At 34.6% G+C, this 6305-nt stretch overlaps 1 long non-coding RNA gene across 2 annotated transcripts; it reads right to left on the reverse strand.

The window, feature by feature from the left end:
- Positions 1–4072: 4072 nt before the first annotated feature.
- On the reverse strand, positions 4073–5928 carry LOC136673213 (uncharacterized). Of its 2 annotated transcripts, none has more exons than XR_010795905.1 (4): positions 5851–5928; positions 5023–5123; positions 4710–4878; positions 4073–4210 (listed from the first exon to the last, which is right to left on the reverse strand). It is a non-coding gene; the product is annotated as an uncharacterized lncRNA (long non-coding RNA). The 2 variants fall into 2 exon arrangements; XR_010795904.1 differs by having other exon boundaries at positions 4710–4893.
- Positions 5929–6305: the final 377 nt, after the last annotated feature.

Below are 6305 nucleotides of genomic sequence, written 5' to 3' on the forward strand. Positions count from 1 at the left end.
GTCTGAAGATATTGCAGATGCTCATATTTCTTCCCTATGTGTTTTTTCTCCATTCAGTTGACTAGAATTTTAAAAGGCTTATATTAGTGATTTTTGCAAAAATATGTATGGTCTTGCTTAATGTAATTATTATACTGTCTAGATAAAGTTTTATACAATTTCTTGTATTGTCAAATACGCTTTTTTTTCAACACAATATATATAGCAGGAAGTTTAAAAAAAAAAAACAGAAGTCTAAAAAAGTGCAGGAACATATGTTTGCAATCTGGAATAAAGAATACAAAACATAAATTAATTGTTATACTGACACAATTCCCAAAGTTAAAAGTCTGCATATTAAATACCAAACACAATGTTATTTTCAAAACACACACAGCATAGCAAAACTAGCACTAAATGTTAATCCCTATTTACAAGCACAATACTGGAGTTTTCTGTTCTTTTTTAAATGCTGAAGCAGTTACTTTTTGTTCTTGTTTCATCAGAAAATAACTGTCACTCTGTTTAAGGTGGAACAGGAGAACTTTTAACTGGATGCTAGCTAACATTAGCAGATGCTAACATACAAATATTCTGTAAAAAAAAAAAAAAATAATAAAATAACAATTAAAATTTAAGCAGTACATTTCTTCGTAGATGTCTTTCAGTAACTGTAAAACATTTATTTAAATTATTTGCAATTTGCTAAGACACATGGAAGACCTTTACATCCTGAGGTAGTGATAGCTTACAACCCGGTCTCACACCTACTCGTGGTATAGTCACATATATAGGAGACTGCAATTCATGCTGAAAATATGCGATATGTCACGAATTGCAGACTACTATATCACGAGTAGGTGTGAGACTGGGTTGTAGCTTAACATTACTGGCTGATGTAACTTTGGTAACTGACAAAGCGACACATTTATGTTATGATTAAAACCAATATTTAACAAAAAATATATTCATTAAGCACATGTAAAATGTTGTATTCTAATCAAATGATATTTAAAAGAGACCGTAGCAAACTGGCTTCAATGGGAAAGCTCCATGGCTGGCGTTGCCAGCTCCCGCACGAGTTATGCACAGGGGCCATGTCTTCATTAATTCAGACTTATTATCCTGGATTTAAGTCCTTTATAGAGTATTTAGTTATTTTTTTATAACGTCTCTTCCTTACACATGTAAACAATCGTACACACACAAAAATGCGTGTATTTGTATAACTAAAAATGTGAGTCTGTAAACAAGTTTTAGTCCCCACACCGAGATTATATCCATCCACACACAGACAAAGAGAGAGTCCACCAGTTTCGCTACACTACACTTTGGTTGGGTTTTTATGTACGGTTTCTAATTCTATATTTTTGTTGTGATATCAGTTATAATTGAATATGTATTTTGTCTTGTTCACCAGTGATATTTTTCAGTTACTGTAGTTAAAACAGCATTTAACTAATCCTTACATATTCATGATAGGATTTACATCACACACTGTAGCTGACACGAAACATAAATCCTTTGTGAACGTAGTCCCTACGTTTCATCTGAATTATTCATAACATAGTGAGCGAAGCACTGACCTATGGCTACGTTGAGCCCTACGTGAGCAGTGTGAAGACAGCAATATTAGTAAGCTGATCCCCATAGCAACTGGAAGTTAATTTTTCACAATAAAAAACCTCTGGTGTTTAGTACCTTAAAATTTGTAAACATGCATATTATTATATAACTTCATTCATAACATGCTCTAAAGCTTTTCATAATTTTATATCAAACAAACATCACTATTCTCTCACACTGTGTGTGACACATACTGAGATTTGACATTGATAAATTATGTGCATTCTTTTAATAGCATACTGCTAAACAATACAGTGTCAATACAAACCCATGGTGAAATTAACTTTCCAGATCCTCCTCTTTCTGTAAACATGTATATGTTAAAAGATACATTAAATTACTTATGTTTTATTTAATTATGTGTATCTACTTCTATATATAAATTAAGAGAGGATAAATCTCCTTCAAAATGAAATTGAACAAAAAATTCTAAATTAAAAAAGGTTTTTTTCAGCAGTTCAGTGGTGGTTGAAGTGAGGGGTTTATATATATATAAATATATATGTGTGTGTGTGCGTGTGTGTGTGCGTGCTTTAAAACGTATTTATATATGTATAATGTTTATACAAAATCTCATAAAAAAAAAAACATGGTCAAATCCAACACGTTTAGAGACCAACGACATTCCATACACCTGGACCCCCATGACTACTGACGAAGAACACTCAGAAAAGTGACACTGAGCCTGCTGTGGGCCAACGCTGTTTTCTGACTGTGACTCTGAGCCGAGTGTAGTCAATTCACAAAAAACATTATAAGAACGCAGTACCAAAGCATGGCTCAATGTTGCATGTAGGTATTTGAGTATACACTAAGTAGGCTACGAGCTTATTGTTTTTAGTCCAATACACTTTATAAACTTGAATTCCTGTTTTTTTTTTTCTTTCATTTGTTTTAAATTATGCTCTAAACGTGTTGGATTATCCGTGTTAACACGCAGCGTATAATTTCGTGTTAACACGTTAAGTTTGTGTATTTCGTGAATCATGATGCTTTACTGCCACCTACTGGTGTATGGCGTTATTGCTGAAACAACATAAAGCCTTAACTTACCAAATAACGGAAACAATTCCAGTGTTTAATGTTCTGAACAATGTTTATGAGATTTTGTATAAACATTATACAAACATAATATTTATATAAACATAAATACGTTTAAAAGCGCACACACACACATATATATATATATATAAACCCCTCACTTCAACCACCACTGAATTTACTGCTGAAAAAAGCCCTTTTTTAATTCAGATTTTTTTGTTCAATTTAATTTTGAAGGAGATTTATCCTCTCTTAACATATATAAGTACATACACATAATTAAATAACACATGAGTAAATTAATGTATCTTTACACATAGTATACATGTTTACAGAAAGAGGAGGATCTGGAAAGTTAATTTCACCATGGGTTTGTATTGACACTGTATTGTTTAGCAGTATGCTATTAAAAGAATGCACATAATTTATCAATGTGAATGAATTACGCCTCAGTATGTGTCACACACACAGTGTGAGTGAATAGTGATGTTTGTTTGTTATAAAATTATGAAAAGCTTTAGAGCATGTTATGAATGAAGTTATATAATAATATGCATGTTTACAAATTTTAAGGTACTAAACAACAGTTTTTTTTTATTGTGAAACATAAACAGCTTACTAGTATTGCTGTCTTCACACTGCTCATGTAGGGCTCAACGTAGCCACAGGTCAGCGCTTAGCTCACTATGTTATGAATAATTCAGATGAAACGTAGGGACTACGTTCACAAAGGATTTATGTTTCGTGTCAGCTACAGGGTGTGATGTAAATCCTATCATGAATATGTAAGTACGCCCGGATTTGAGGCCTCCCATTGGCGAAAACCTTAAGAAGCGTGTAAACGTGTCAATTTTGGTCACGTTATCACGACAAAATTTTACGTGTCAACACGCAAATTTTTAATAACGTGTTAACGAGCATGTGTTCACACGTTTAGAGCCCAACGCTGTTCTATAAGAGACCAACGCCATTCCATACACCTGGACCCCCATGACTGCTGACGAAGTGACACTGAGCATTACATTATCACTCACACTATACAGTGTAAAAAGAAAATTGCTTCAATTGGTAACAAGTAATTCAATTAAGTTTTTTCAATTTATTTTTTTAAGGTTAAACTTAAACAATTAAGTTGGATAAACTTAATTGAATTACTTGTTACCAGTTGAAGCAATTCAATTAAGTTGGATCAACTGTTTTCTTTTTACAGTGTACTTAAAATACAGCTTACATTTAAATAATTTTAAAAGTGTTTTTTAGCATGTTATTTTAGTTTTGCAAATAGGAGTCAAATACCTTTACGCTACTCAGAAATTCAACTTGGTTAAAATAATAAATCTACATTGCACAAATGGAATATTTTAAAATTTTATTGTGAAAACCTCACAAACTTAGTTTTTCACAAAAACTTGTGCATTAAACATACTACAGATGCATCCCATCTCCTCCAAAGGCTGCCCTTCTACTCCTGTACAGTTTAAGGAGTTTTGGCACATGTGTCCAGTGCATCATGAAACTGACTCTTCAGGTTGATGGCAGTTATTCTACGAAACTCACTGCATATCTAGAGAGAGAGAGGAGTAAACAATAGAGAATACAGATTATCAGTCATTACGTACAGAGCCTGAACATTTCTAGACAAACACTGATTCAGTTGATAACAGTTATGCAGGGATCCAGACAAAAACCATCCCGTCATCCCAAGGCCAGAAAAATAGCCCACAGGAAAATTGCTCTTTTGGGACGCTTTCGTGACAAATGTTGTGCGCGATAAAACTTGTTGCCTTTAAATAACATTACTGTGGTTGGACAATGCTGTACGCTTCTTGGTTAATAAGGAAATAACTAAAAAAATAAGTAAATAATCCAAACAGCTGATGACTTCGCATTATAACAGTTTTGGAACTGTTCTGGGGAAAAAAAGTTAAGTATCATTTTAGACAAGTAAACTAGATTGGTTCACACTAGGTTTTGCAGTGTGAAACAATCCAACAAAAACTATAAAAAGAAAAATATGCTGAAATGGGCCAGAGTCACAAGTACAGCAAACAAACACTACTCACCTGACTCTCCAAGAACAGTGCTGGCCATCATTCTCGAACCAGACCAACCAGAGGTTCCTGCTCAACAACCTCCTTCCACCGTAAAGAAAATGTTTGGACCCTTTTATCTATCTCAGCCCTCATTGCCTTTCTCTCTTCTTCCAAGGAATCCTCACTCAGCCCTGCAGGGCTATATCGCAAACATCTTTATAATCACAAAGATCACATTTGAAGGTAGAACTTTGGTGACATGTAGATAATTTACTGTGACATTTTGAAAAACGACATCTCAAGGAACACACACAATTGGAGTGAAAACAGGGCCAGCGTGTACCATGAAATCCATGGCGTACTCTGTGGTGCTTCAACCCAACGTCTGTGTCTTGGCTTGTGAAAGAGCAGATTTTGCACTTCATCTAATGTATCCCTTTTTTCCTTGAAAATGAAAACAATATTAGTGTTAGTATTGTCATTGTACACAATTATAGTTTGTAAATGCAATTACAGAACCACAAACTCTATGTAACGTTATTTAATGTTTTTGTAATTTATTTAAACACACACACACACACACATTACATTTAGCTAAATGTTTTGAGAAACAGACGATGTTAGGTATAGTGCTAGTGCTGTTAGACACCTACGAACTTCTCAAAAGCAAAACAAAAAACAAATAGTAGGTCTGATTCAGACAATACGGATATTTTTGTATCTTTGACGGCTTAATCTTGTAATAACACCCTGCTGCTTTCATATAAATGATATCAGACTAAAGGAGCGTTGTTGTAGTCAGCATCCTGAATTTTCCGTTCTACCTTAAACAGCTCAACAAACACCGAGGAGGCTCAATATAGCGTTACCTATTCCGGTATTTAAGGTGGAATGGAAAAAAGCCAGCCAACAAGATACATAACATTTTCAAAATAGAACATAAAGAAAGCGCTCAGGCTTGTTACAGCCTGCTTGAGTCTGTTACGTTGGGCATTTGATTAAATGAAACAAACGGCTCATATTCAAACTTTCCATGGCTCAGTCGAGTTGGCAAAGTTAGCTAATATAACAATGCCACGGCAATTTCCCTCACATATTCACGGCTTTAAGATAGTGTTAAAACTAGAAACGTAACTTTAAAATGCTTTGTGAACTATCACTAGTTATTTACCTCAATCTTGAATTTCTCCAAACTTCGAGCCACAACAAAGAGGAATCAACCGTCCTTCGCGCGTATTCCCGAACCTCCCACTGAGCATGCGCATGACTAGAACAGAGCATGCGCAGGTTTATCTTAATCAGCAACTTTTCCAAACAAATCTTCTCAACACATTTTTTATGTTGTGCCTACAGGTTGATCAGAACAATACATTTCGTGTTAGATGAACTATCACACAATTGAGTTCTATTCCCAACTCACTATTTCAATGTATAATCAACTAAATTTGAAGTTCGATTTTTTACAGTGCAGTCTGTTTTTTTTTTAAGGTTTATTAAATGTTTGGTTATGGTGGGTAGCATACTTACTGTTTTATCCGAGTCACGTCGACCGTCGATGTTCGGAAGAAAAAGCGGGGCGCACCTGTTGTCGGTACCAGAGATCTGCCTCGCGCAAAGCTTACGTAA

The sequence above is a fragment of the Hoplias malabaricus genome, chromosome 17 (assembly GCF_029633855.1).
Source record: "Hoplias malabaricus isolate fHopMal1 chromosome 17, fHopMal1.hap1, whole genome shotgun sequence".
NCBI lineage: Eukaryota > Metazoa > Chordata > Actinopteri > Characiformes > Erythrinidae > Hoplias > Hoplias malabaricus.